This window comes from Strix uralensis, chromosome 12, assembly GCF_047716275.1.
Source record: "Strix uralensis isolate ZFMK-TIS-50842 chromosome 12, bStrUra1, whole genome shotgun sequence".
In the NCBI taxonomy this organism is placed as follows: Eukaryota; Metazoa; Chordata; class Aves; order Strigiformes; family Strigidae; genus Strix; species Strix uralensis.
In genome coordinates this window covers 21352046-21366208 of record NC_133983.1, presented here as the reverse complement: position 1 = coordinate 21366208, position 14163 = coordinate 21352046, and the positions used below count along the sequence as shown (strand labels likewise).

General features: G+C 40.5%; 1 protein-coding gene across 2 annotated transcripts in view; it reads right to left on the bottom strand.

Annotated features, from left to right (window-relative positions):
* KLHL36 (kelch like family member 36) overlaps nt 1-13201 on the bottom strand; it is a 100039-nt gene extending 86838 nt beyond the window's left edge. Inside the window, exon 1 of one of the 2 annotated variants that reach the window (XM_074881310.1) lies at nt 13100-13201. The gene's annotated coding sequence lies outside the window, so the exon portion shown is untranslated. The remainder of the gene's footprint in view (nt 1-13099) is intronic. The other variant, XM_074881312.1, reaches the window with a different exon arrangement.
* Between the last annotated feature and the right edge of the window lie 962 nt (nt 13202-14163).

The following is a 14163-nucleotide window of genomic DNA, read 5'->3' as shown; positions in this document are numbered from 1 at the left end:
ATTACATGAGTCTCTTATGGTTGTCACAAGTATGCAGGAACAACTAACTGTATCAGTAAATGAAATAAAATATGAAGATGCATAATTTCCTTAGACCCTGACAATCCTGTGACAATCTGATTAGATTTCAAAACATACAGATTTTTTCCCTTTTTTATCCTCTGGACAACAATTACTGTTTATTGAGTTGCTTCCCAGATACACTGCAGTAAAATATTGAAACTATTGTAAGCAGGAAAAGGTCATCAATTACATTATGCTCAGTAGAGCACAGAAGAACTTGATAATTGAAATAGATGTGGTTTTTAAAATTATATCTTCCCATTATGTAACTGGTTTAGTGAATAGGAATTTTAGTCTAAATCCAAACTGGCCACAAAAGATTCTCTATAAATTAGCAAAAAATCTGTGATTTATTTATATGTGCAAAATCCTAAATATTTCACACCATTGTTCAAAGATATCTTTCTGTGATACAAGTCTCATTTTAACCTTAACAGTGTAAGTCAGACTATTTACAGTTCCCCCTGCTCTAGAAGAGGATTAAAAAACCTTGTGTCCCAACCAGCCACACTATAATTTCCCACATTTAATTAGAAAATAGATGAGATCAGTTTATTTAAACTGGTACTTGAAGTAAGCAATTAAGTGCTTCACTTAATAGGACTATGTGCTGTAAATCAGGCCTTTCATTACATGTACAGTTCCTAGCACAATAGGTTTCTAGTACCAGACAGAAGCTTGCAGGCATTGCTTTAATAAAAATATGCTATTTAAGAATATTGTGATGTATTTCCACTGCCTCTGGGAGACTTACACTAATACAGCCTATTATCTGCCCTTATTACATAGAACAAAATATGCAATTAATTGCCAATCTGTAGTGGATTATGGAAACATTCCAGATGGATGGGGATTTACCACAATATTTTTCAGCAGCAGCTACTGTAATTTCCTAAATTTGGGACACTAAATTTACAAGAATTTATTTCTTTGTCAGGTAGGTCTTCTGACAAGAACTTCTATTTCCTTTTACATCAGAGGCAACAGCTCAAGATGTAGCACAAAGCATCTGTGAGATAACACAATATTGCTACAGCAGACAAGTCTTTGTGATCAGACACACAATAGGATGTGTGGGCTGAACGCTCCCTCAAGAAATGAAAATGCAATCAATTGACTTAGTTAATATTTTGCTCTGTGGGAAAAACTCCATCAGACAGTCTGGAGTTTCGTTAATCTGTGGCACTGGATGAGCTGCGGCAGCCTAAGCAAAAGGAGGTTGCTTTGTGTTTTATTCTCCCCTTCGTGTTTTACTCATCCTCCTTAGCAATTTGGGGGCAGGGGGGAGCTGTTAACCTTTCTAGCCTTGCCCTCCAGTGCCACTGTGGTTCGGTAATGCAGAATAAAACTGGGCTGACGGATCTGGAGCTCTGTCACAGGTGGCTCTGCTGTCACCGGGCCTGTGGCCGTCGGGAGGGAAAGCTCTCCTGGAAGCTGAATCCAGATGACATCCAGAGGAGGCCAGCAGACCTTGGCAATACATCACAGCCTTGCACATATCACTCTCTCAGGGACTGTTCTTTAAGACATTCAAATAAGATGTTATTGTTGTGCACAAAGCTTGTCAATGTAGTCTTTTTTTTTAGGGAGATAGACAGAAAATGTATGGAGAGCTGCTTCTGTTCTTGATTTTTTTCAGCCATTTTGAATCTATCAGAGCACGCGCTCCTGTTCCGATGCACAGTGTCTATGCAGCAGAGGGAGAGAGCGCAGGAATAACCCCTCCCATTGTATCACCCTTTGGGGCAAATTCAAACAGTTCCTTTTCTACAGTAGCAGTAAGTGTTGTCGTTCATTAGACAACCTAGGCTGGTGTAGATAAAAGGTCACCTTCAAATAGCACTCAAGTCATACAGCAGCTCTTACTCCGTGGTCTCAAGACTTCTGTTTTCTTCTCTCAGCATAAATATACAAGAAGGCTACTAAAATGCATGGACGAGAGTTATATTCTTGTTTGTCTAGATATACAGTTCCCTGATAGTGAATAGCTTACTGCTTTTTCTATACACTCAGCAAGTATCAAAATTCTTGTAAAGGTTTATAAATGCATATTTGCATGTTCAGCCAGGTAATCTAATACTGATGTGAACTACACGCTCTGCTTCAGGAATTTTCACTTTAATGTAAGTTAAGATATACATCTGACTGTAAAATAAACTCTTTTTATTCTTCCAGTTATACCTAAGCCTTCTGCTGATTCCACGTCCTCTTTGGCACTTACCACTCTCCTTTATTTTCAAATTGATAATTGCCCCCTTTACATTTCCATCAACAGACCCACACACACTCAGTGAATCTCCAAATTGCTTCTGCCATGTGTTAGCATTAATAATTAATGAAACCAGCTGATTGTTTCAAGTGACCCATTATCATGTCAGGGCAGAGATAAACCAGAGAGAAGACAGGATTAATTTCTGAACCTCCAATTTCAGTATCAAAGTTCAAAATCAAAACACCATCAGCAACATAAATCTATTTCTCTCAAGAGATCTATTTTTTCTGAGAGGTGGCCAGAACAGCCCCACAGCCCAAAAAGCAGATATGGCCATGCTTAGGGCTTTTTAGACATGAACTATTGTGTTCTACTCCAGTATGTGATATTTCTCAGGGCTTTTCTGACATTTAAATATCATCCAGGCATTTAATAACAATAAAGAAGAGAAAAAGAATGGGAAAGGGAAACATACATTATCATGAAAGATTAAGGGAAATGAATATGTATAGGACACAAAAAAGAAAAAAATGCTGGTATACAATGGGATGCCACAGAGCAGAGTGGGAGGGCTTCTGTTGATTAAGTGTTGATATAATGGATTTAAATAAAATTGAATAAAATCCAATTTAAATGCTGGAATAAAAAGACTTGAACGACCAGCTAGGGAACAGAATGGGTTTTTACCTCTCAGAGGTCAGATCAATTGTTGACCGACAACAGCTGCAGATGGTCTGACAGCAGAAGCCAGCAAAAATAAAAAATTACAGGGTTAGATCAAGTCTGCTGGCTCTTTTTAACCCCATTCTTTGCTGTTCTTCTAACATGAGTTATCCTCTAGCACAAAAAAAAGTACCTATCACAGATGTCTTAACAGAGTTGTTATCTTATTAATTTTTATCATGTCTCAAATTATGTTAGCTTCTATGCGTGTGATCCTAAGACAGTATTATTCAATTTTACAAGAATAATTGATACTTCAGCAACCAGACAGTAAATTCTCCTGCTGAGAAAAAGCAAACAAACAAATAAATGACAGCTCATAAATTTATTCCAAGTCATGAGAAAAGCCTTACTGGAGATAGCACTGAAGAGTTTATTATCAGCCTGCTGTTAATGTAGGGCTCCCTGCTTTAAGATTATTTAAGGATGACTAACTCATGTTACATTTATTTCCTCCAGACTTGCCCTGGGCTACATGAAAAGCAGGAATCAGTTAACTATTTGGAGGAACTTTCAGACAGTGCCACAAACAAAATTTAGAAATTCAACACAATACTTCTGTGGGGTGCAATGTTACATGAAGTTGTACCACAAGAAATGAAGACAAACCCAAACATGTAAAAATCATGTATTTTCAAATGCCCAAGGTTATAAAACCATGAAAGTGTTCTAAGTGTGATAGCGATTTAGAGAAGGAAAAGTTGGTATCTGGAAAGTTAAAAGTGCAATATTCAATTGCGTAGGTTTCACTGTTTCCAATTGTGTCTACTTTCTGTGTCCTTGCTTTAGTCAAAGCAAAAATTTATCACTCACCACTCTTATAATTAGCCTTCACAGAATGCAAGAGCTTTCTTAAGAGCCATCCTACTGCCACAGGATCAGTATGTTTTCCAGCAAATGACTCACTTTTTTAATCCCCTACACGTAACAGTAGGGCACAGAAAATGAGCCCGTTTATATTGTTTCTAGTTGGCTGTGCAGCTAGAAATTGTACTGCTATGACTTCATTCTCACCAAGGGACTTGCTGTTATGGCAGGCTGATCATCATGTTTTAGTCATGACAAAAGGGAAAACCTGTGCATGGTTATTTAAGGCAATCACTAAATCACTTTTGTGTTGTGTCTGATATTGATTCACTCTTAACTGTGCTTGGTGTTCAGTGATACTTATGTATGGTTGGCAATCTCATCCTCCCATGAGGTGCATTAGGTCCCATAGTTAGGGAGCACAAGTTCTTTGTTTAGGATTCAAAGATTAGCCTCTAAGGTAAATTTCTGATATAGTCTCTCTCTGCACAGGTTACAATAATTTGGATAAAACATGCCTAAATGAGATATTCATGCATTCTGTCTTAATGGAGAATACATCACCTGCACTTGGATCTTCTGCTCCAAAAGATGGGCTGGAATCTCCAGCATTCAGACCAAACACTTGGAGCCACCCTCAACTAGTTTGAGGAGCTGACAGATGATTTATCATGCTGCTCCCAGCAAAAATGCAAATGAGATTATAGTGCCACAATACAAGGGTTCCATAATGTCTTTTACTCTCATAAATTAAGAATAATTCTAAGGTAAGTAAAAGACAAGCACTCCATGTGCAACCTTAGTGGACTGCACATTTGAAGGTACTTATTACCCACAAAGATGTAGGTACATCGTGATTCTTCTCTGCAGGAAAAGGGAACCAAGACCCTCTTCAGGGATTTTCTGAGAAGTCTGCAAAACCCACCTCTTTATCATTTAGAACAGCAGTTACTAAATCACTTCAACCATGGAGTACTAGCAGCTGTCTATCTTCAATTTCCTGGAAATGTTAAAAGTGAGAAAACCCACTAGAAAGATCCTTGCAAAGCAGCTGTGGATTATTTATGATGCCTTTACTACCCACAGTCTCAAATACACTGTTTCACATTGAAGGGATATGGTTGACCCGTGAATGATCTATGAAGGAGACAGTCCTAGCAGTCCATTACTGCAAATGGGATCTACTGAGGGAAAAAAATATAGATAGTCAGAGTCTGTTTCAAACAATAACGTGCATTCAGTACTAATTCATCTATAAAGTTACAGTATGAACAGACTGGCTAGATCCTCTTTGTTTGGTTATTGTCCTACATGCCAACAGTGTTATTCAGGGCTACTGGATCAGTTTGTTAAGTCCATCACAGTGTGGTATATGACTAAATTTCCTGGGGTTACATATGCACTTGTCTGTCTGAGTACTAAAAATCTGACTCAAGCCTGTACTAGGTTTGTGATGCCATTCTCATGCATTTCTCACTTGTGTTTCAAAAAACTGGCTGAAGTTTCTGGTTTCAGGTCTGCAGATTTTCCTTCAGGCAATCATTTTGCTTGCTCATCGCAGTGTTACTGGAAGGGGACAGCAACTCTTTCCCACCCAAGATGAAGTAAGGGGAAGAAATAGCCTCAAAAATCAGGCCTGTTGTCATGGAAACCAGAACAAGGATTTTTGAGGCCAAACTGGATGCATTTGTAAATCAGAGATGAGGAAAATCCTACCCATTTATTACAATATATTAAGTGGAAAATGTTATTATAGGAAGTCTGATATTTACTAGCTCAACAAATGCTGCAGTGTAAAGCAGTACATGAGTAATTATTTTCTATAATACAATATGATCTCATCAGAACCAATGGTACGTGTGTTTGAGAGAAAGGCAGCAGTAGCCATAGAAACAGCCTGCTCTTCCTGAGTGGCATAGTGTATCGTGTAACACACAGTTTTGGTGGTGGCCTCACACTCCTGCCAGCTGAGTGGTTGCTTTTGAGTGTGAGGGGAGTTTTGGTGGACCTCAAGCCACTGGAACCAGCACGTTTTATTCTGCATAACTTCACCGCTTGGCAGGTGCTCTGGCTCTGAAAGGAGGGACCTAAGGGAGGGGGCCTCCTTCTGCAGGATGAGAATAAAAGGTGGCTCCAGGGGTACTTGTGACAACAATGCTATTTTTTCCCTGTGTTGTTAGAAAGCATATTGCTACAGCACTTGAGTAAAATCAGGGCCATTGTACCCTGCCCTCTTTCAATACTTGTATGGACAAGCTCTGCCACAGCATGCTTGCAGCATGACTACAACAAGCTAGGGATGTACAAGAGAAGAACTAATCTGCCTGAGGCCATAGAGCAAGACAAGGACAGACCTTGAAGAAAATGTTTTTTTCATTTTTCACTCAGAGTTTTCCCACTTCTTAGTTCAGGAGCTTATTTTTCCTCCCCAGTGGCTCCCAACCATTCACACAGAGCATTTCACTACTTCACCGTCTTTCCCCCCCCACCTTGAATCTCCTCTTCCTGTCAGCTGCCAGCAGAGAGCCCAACCTAAAGGCCTGGCAGAGTTTGTTGGTTTGGACTCTGCTCTGTGACATACCTCCTGTTTAATTGTTGGTAATCACCACTTTAAACTGCAACTTGAGCCCTCTCTGGGGACACACATGCTCTGAGTCACCTCTAGCAGCCCTTCAAAGCTATCACAGCTCTCTGTTATGATCTTGATCTCACTGCTACCTTACTCAGTATAAAAGCACATTATGTTCTTGCTTGTGCAATGCACAATAGGGCTCAAGCTGTAAAAAGCCAGTCTGACCTTCAAGACAGCTCAATATACTCTGGACAATAGTTGGATTTACAGTTTAAGACCATTTGTTGTTAATGACGGTTTCACTCTAATGTAATAAAGTAAAAACAGAAAATAAAGAGAAAGCTGGTATGTTCTGCTCTGGAAAGCATCCATGAGACACAGATCTGCCACACTTGTTTTGTGAAGGTACTGGACTGCCCACACATGGCATAAACACAGAGATTAAAGCAGTTTACTGCCCCACCTTCCCCTCAGAGCCGATGGCTCTGGTAGCCAGGACAGCTGGCCCACGCAGGAAGCTGCTCCAGAACCAGGCTTTTATAGCTCAAAGTCCGGAAAAAAAACCCCTGTAACTGACTGGAGTAACCAGGCGATGCTGAAATGCACAGGCACATGGATGCATACTACTGTTGCAGCCATGGAGGCAGCAACCTCTGGGAAAGGCATGAGGCAGGAACAGCTTCACCTCTCACACTTTCATCTGGTGCCTCACCTTTTACCAGATACTGTTGGAGCAGAGATCCTAGCACTGAGCAGTCGCAAACAATGGGGTACTCCATACTCTGCACTGGTTTGGCAAGTATTGCTTTGGGCAATAACCATCCCATCATGGGCACTTGTTTACTCAGCGAAAGGTAAACTAAGGACTTTGGACTCTGATAGTCACACTCTGCTTAACCTGGACAGAAACATGGGAAGCAGTCAAAAAGATGAGCTACGCTGAAAAATAAACTGCCCTGCACAAAAAGAAAATGGATAAAACCCAGCCCAGGTGGTAGGGAGGAAGCTAGTGATATGGGAAAAGAAGCTGCAAATAACAATTAAAGCAGTGCAATGCTAGTAGCACAGATACCCTAAAATTGCAAGAAAATTATTAATTTACTTAATAGCCCTTAAAATCACACAAGCCCTGATCATGTTTCCATCACTTCTTTTCAAAACCTAAGAGTTCACCATACAGCAGATGACAAAACGCTGGTTTCTTGTTACATGGTGGGTGTAAATACTGTACAGTGCCAAGAAACACAGCTGTCCTGCTGAAAAAGACTTCCTTTACTAGTAACTACAAATCTAAGATGTTTGTACGGGGTTTTCTCCCACTGTTTGGACAAAGAGAGAGAGTCTGTACGCATTAAAGAGGTGAACAAGGGTGAAAATGTGTTCAGGAATGTCACTGAGATTTTCCATCTCCTACTTTTTTATTTGCCAGATACAAGGCTCTAAAATTGATTTTTTCACTGTATTTCCACCTTATTGTCTTTGCTGGTGTTAACACTTCCAGGGTTTTGGATTGGTAGACCAAATAGTCTGACCACAAGAACACAATTGTGATAGCACACTGTGAGACTATGTTCATATCCAGTTCAAAAAACGTGGGCCACAGTGCTACTGTCGTAGTGTTGCCCACGTTACAATTGAAATAGATGAAATGCAGGCTGTGCTGTGAGGAAGTGAGACCTCCTGTTTCTGTCCGGAGCAAAAGGATCCTCTGCTTTCCATCCTGAAGTACTATGTATGGAAACAGCTAAGAATTGTCAGACTCTATGGAAAACTTCCTTATTAGAACAAATTCTAAAATTCCTTCATGGGAAGCAGCCTTTTTAAAAATCAAAACAAAAGTAAACAAAAAAGAAACAAAACCAAGGACTGTTGATATTCAGGGACAGAATTCTCCCATTTGACTCCTTTATTCAGTTACAGACTTGCTCTACTCCTCTACAGTTTTTACTAAACACAGATTACAAACCTTCACAAACAATACAGAAGAGTTAGATAATGCAGTAAGTAATCTGACATATTTAATTCAAACTAGGCCTGGGCTAAGCAGAAAATAAACAGAAGTGGTTGTGTACAGTTTCTAAGCATCACTGATGATTGCAAATTTCACGGAGAAGTTTCCCTTGTTAGGGATTATTTGCCTTGCTAAATTTACTCTAGTTTACATGAAGATTATAGCAGATGGTTTCTTAAAGTAAAAGATCTCATACTCCAACCTGGGCCATAAGCCTTGTTATGGAATAAGTTATGGAGTAAGTTATAAGTGCTCTATATCAAACTACTTTAAAAGCATGCTAAAATGGCCAACATAAGTATCCTAAAGTATCTCATAAGTGTCCCCAAACTGGGAAATGCCAGAGTTCAGGACAGTTTGTCAGCTAGTCTTATCACTGGATGAACCAGGAACTCTCCCGGTGACAGGTACAGTTGCAGAGCAGCACAAGCCTGACACCCGGGGCACGTGAAGGCCTTACAGCTTCCACCATACAGCCTGCAGAAGTGGAGAGGACTTTAGACGCGTGTCCTGGCTAAACTCTCTCTGCCAAGTGAATCCCCCTTCAGTTTGAAGTAGATGGATATTCTTCCAGTTTGATGCACAATCATATTTCTCAGTTGCATGAACAATCACAGTTGCATGCCCAGCAGGAGCAGCTATATAAACTATATAAGCTATACTGCTTACGCGTGTATCTTATCAACATCCGACCCAAACTATATTCTCTCATATTTCAGCTGCCCTGCACTTCCTACATTCAATAAACTGAAAGTAAGCCGACTTGTAAAAGACATTGGAATCAGCTTTTTCTTTATGTAAATTTCTTCTGAGAACAACAAAGTCCTAGTTCAATATTTTTAATTGTTAAACTATATAAGTATTTAGGCTAACTGATAATTTGCAGTGTTTTTTATGAAGAAAAATCTGAGTAACAGAAGAGTAATGTCTTCCTCCAAATTTTCCCAAAGTAGAAACAACAAAAGTATCTCTTCTCACTCCAGAGAGCTTGTTTTTAATTTGTTTTAGTTCTGTGGGGTCCAGAAGTCAACATGGTCAACATCTCATATCATCATTAGTGCTCCATACATAAGCCCTAAAATGTTTTCACACATGAATTATCCCACCTTTGGACTATTTGATCTAGCTATATAATAATTCCACATAGCTCTTCCCATGAAACAGCTCTGAATCATAGAATAACACAGGATGGAAAGGATCTTGGGTCCAACCCCCACTCAAAACACATGCTACAGTATTTCAAGGAAGACAAGGCTAGGGCAGCCTAGGAGAACTTCATACTCATATTCTCCCCTCACTATGGGTCGTGCATTTCTTCCAGTCACCAGGATCTAGCCCACAGCCCAGAGTAATCTTTATGATCTATATACATGCAGGACATACTACAATTTAATTTAGTAAATTTAGGCATTGCAGTTTTGCTGTAGACATAGAGGCTGCATCTTGGCAACAACATGTTTCCTCTCAGGTAATAGACTGCCAGGAGGCGTTTATCCCACCTGTAAGTACATTTTGTAAGATACCACATATTACCATCTTTACTCATAATCAGATTCACCCTTTCTTTCTCCTTTTATAGAAGGGAGTTGGTTACTAGCAGGCAGAGGTTTCTGTAAAGGGAAGTGCAAAGACTTGCAAAACCCAGAACTTCCTTTGTGACTACCTAAGGACGCGGTTCTGATTAGTCAGATTCTTTCTTTTAGCCATATATGGCAATCCCATAAAAGCCAGAAGACAAATCAGGTAAGTATGCAAGGTTATAGCTGTCACAGCAGCCAATTAAATGTAGAGTTGAATAAAACGTATATAAAAGGACATCAGTGTGTAGGTTTGGACTACACCTTTTAAAGTCAAAGGAGTTTTGTGCTGAGGTCACACTACAGGACGATCAGCAGGCTGAGCCTACAACTAGTTGCATCAGATATCAATATTTTTGCAGGATTCCACTTACTGTGACTGTAGACGCCTTGTAAAAATTCAAGTCTACACCAAAACAGGAAACACAGAACCTGATGGCACTAAAAGGGCGTACAATGACTTTTGTGTTCCCTAGAACCTAAAACAGCAATGAAGGGTCTTTTATAATTTAACTCCACTGTCAAGAGGTCACATTTGACCTCTTCTGCAAGGGCCAGATTTCTGCAATATAAGGTAACTAAAATGCTGAGTAATAACTGGGAAGTTAAAAAGTATCAAATGTGTTTCCTCCATGTGACTTAAGATACTGCTTATCTATACTACAAGCTGGAAGAGAGTTTTGAAGCCCAACAGCTTTTTTTGAAATATAGCCTCAATCGCCCCTTCCCAAAAGGGGAATATACCCCAAAAGGGGAATATACCCCCAAAATACCCTGCTGAAAAGCGCCATTGATGTGATATCACCATTCTTTGGATTTCACAAAATTCTCTGATGCCTGTGGCCCGAGAGGGCTGGTTTTCTGCTCATTGCATGTGTGAATGCAGCTAATTATAAGCTCTTTGGAATAGAAATCATCTGTATCTCTCTGTCTGCATAGTCTTTGGCACAGCAGGGTCCCGTTCTCAGCTGGCCTTTAATAAGAACACAGTGGAAGGTGTGTATCATATCAAAGGCGAATCAGAACGATTCTCTGCATCACTGCCACCAGAGGGTAACAACCTTAACATAGGTATACAAAACTGATGAGCAGCAAAATTTCTCTCTGTTCTAACTCAAGATAGGAAAAAAAAATAATTTTAAAGAAATTAAAAGATAATCTAAGTAAAACAGATGTGCTTGATATAAACACACAGCTGCTCAGCTCATCATTCACATTCTAGGTTGTTACCTTGCAATAATTCCCTTTAACTGAAAAAGAGCATTATTAGAATTACCTGGAAATAAGGCCATTTATATTTTCTATAATTTTGGCAAACTAATAAAACCAAAACTGCTCCATTTTATGCAAGTCAAAAATACACAGTGTTTTAAGTAAAATAGTTTGGGGCTTTGTGGGTTTGTTTTTTCACTCTGCAAACCAATACACATCTATCACTAGCTCACAAAATTAGCCACAACTGTTTCCAGAACCCTCTTGGGTCTTCTTCCTCTTTTTTTTTTTTTTATACAAGTATATTTTCGAATGTCCTTAAAAGGCTTATTAGCGTATTCTCGCTTTCTTACTGGCAGAAACAAAGTGATTTGAGATGCCTAACTACCTCAGCTAGAGCATGTGAAAATACACGTGAGGAAGCGACTAGTCATTTAAAGACTGTTGCAGAGTATTACCCTTATGGACCAGGTTTCTAGTTTGACTTTATACACACTCAGTACAATAAGGGTGTTAGCCTGTGACCTGGAAATTCCCTCACAGTAGGAGCATAATCTATGCGATTTAGTGTTAGTATCTTGTGGCTTTAAGAGTATGTCTACCCTGCAGATCACAGCTGAGTGTTACAGGCAGGTGTCAAAATGCCATCCAGTAGCAGCAGGGAGCTCGGTTTAGATTGACAGGCAGGGCAAATAAACCCACAGTTCCTTACAAATGGGCAGGACTTGAACGGAAGAGGGCAAAGCAGCACACGTCTTTGCAAAAGCGGCTGCTTGGAGCTAAAGAAGGCCAGGTACCCTTCAGTAGCTTTTGACTGGTTCTGAGCTCATTAGTTTGTTAGTTAGTTAGCTCATTAGTCATGAAGTCACCGTATGTTTGTAAAAATGATACCAGTCAGTCAGTGTGCCAGTCAGTCTTAGTGCAAGGTCACTTAGATTAAAATCTCTAGTCCTCTATTTTCAGACTGAAAAGATATCCTACAGACAGAGCTACAAGATAAATGCAATCCTTAAAAAAACCCCAAACAAATCCAATTGCATGTGAAAGAATACATCCACAGAAGCATTAGCCTTTAAAGCTAAATTAAAGAAGAAAAGCTTAACTTGAATTCAAAAGCTTTGTTTTTTTCATTCTGTATGTTTCATTTTTCTCCTTAGGCATCAGCTGGAAATTCATTAATACTGATATAAACCAAACCATCACAGCAGACTTTTTCCAGGACCTGCTTATGTAGCAGAGGGAGGGAGCTTCACCAAGAACAGCGTTTTGTCCTTATGGTCCATATTATGTTTGCGGAGTTAATGTGAAAGAGATGAAAATAATTTCATATAGGAGCTTCTGCTTCTACACACAGGCAGCCTATAAACGTGGGAACCTAAACACGCTTTCAACAGTGTTGAAGCACTCGGTGTAGGCTGCACAGCTAAGTTTCTAAACATACGATGCCACCGCGTGGACAAGTAAGTCTCAAGCAGTTTCTAGATGAGCTTTGCTGAATTTGTGCTCACATTACATGAACTACCCATTCATTTCCTCAGGTTTTACTTGCTATGTCCTGATCCTGCTGATACAAGCTGGTTAACTTCCGTGGCTCTAGTGATGACCATAACAAACCTGAATCAGTACCCATTTATTCAAATGTGACCATCTTGGAATACTGGTCAAAGTGTTTCTAACTGTGAGCTAGCAACAGAAAGAATATTATGAAGGTTTTTATGAAGTTTTGCATACCACGAAGATTTTTTTTAAAAAAAAGGTATTTTTGGAACTTTATCAGGATTTTTACTTGGTTCAAAAGAACAAAAAATATGGGAGTTCTGCCATGGCTTGCTTTCTTTTTTCATATAAAGGAACATAGAGGCTTTCTGTTGAAAACACACCGATCAGACTATAAATGAAAGTTAAATACCAAAGCTGCTAACCTGTTCCATGGTATCTGGTTGCAGGAACACAAAGAGCACCAGCTTTGTGGGAATCTGCACATCTTCCCCCTCACTGGAAGGAGGCTTAACTCTCAGCTCTGGCTGCAAACAAACCAACCAGAGTCAGATGAACCGCAGACAAACGAAGCATCACCGCTATGAAGGCACAGGCCTTGATATATTACAGGAACCAAACACTGTGGCTGAAAGTACGAGGGGAGGTCTGCTGAAGTAATGTAACTGAGATGGAAAGTTGTTGATTGGAAAAAAGTGAGTTCTGGGACTAGTTTTGCAACCACTGAGGCTATAATTTTTCTCACAAGTATTCACATCTTTGACTGAAGGTATGGCTGATCCCCAAACACTGTCCCTGTAACCTTGTGTTTGTCCCTCAGCCCTTGTACAGATTTTTTTCTCGTTATCCTGCAGACTGGCATGATTTTGCCACCCATGAGGTAACAGTTTAACCTATTCATTGAGAAGTTTTTATGTTTTCTCTCCACTCCCTATTGCCATGGAAATTCACCTGAGCCTGACTGTATACCTTGAAAATGACATCTATGTGCCTGCGTTATGTATTACACACAGGCACATCCTTCTCCTTCCCAAAAGCCAAGCGCTGTTTCCAGCACAGATCAGAGCCAACACCACCTTTTCCCACAGACCCCTCTGGGACTTGACACGGCACTTTTTAGAACCCAGGCTTTCCCTGACAGGGGCCACCTGGGGTAGTCAGTCTGCCCCAGATACAATTCTGAATTTTTACCTACTTTTTTGAACCACGTTTTAGGGGGAGGGGGCCTCAGGGAGAAAGGGCGGCCTCAGGGAGGAGAGTTACCTCAGGGAGGGGAGTAAGGGCCGCCTCAGGGAGGAGAGTTACCTCAGGGAGGGGAGCCACCTGAGGGAGGGGAGTAAGGGCCGCCTCAGGGCGGGGAGTCGCCTCAGGGAGAACGGGCCGCCTCAGCCTCGTCGGGCTCCGGAGCTCGCCGACCGCCGCCTCACCGCTTCCCGCAGCAAGCTGCGGCCCCGCCCGCTTCTCCCCTTCATGTGGCGGGGCCGAGGCC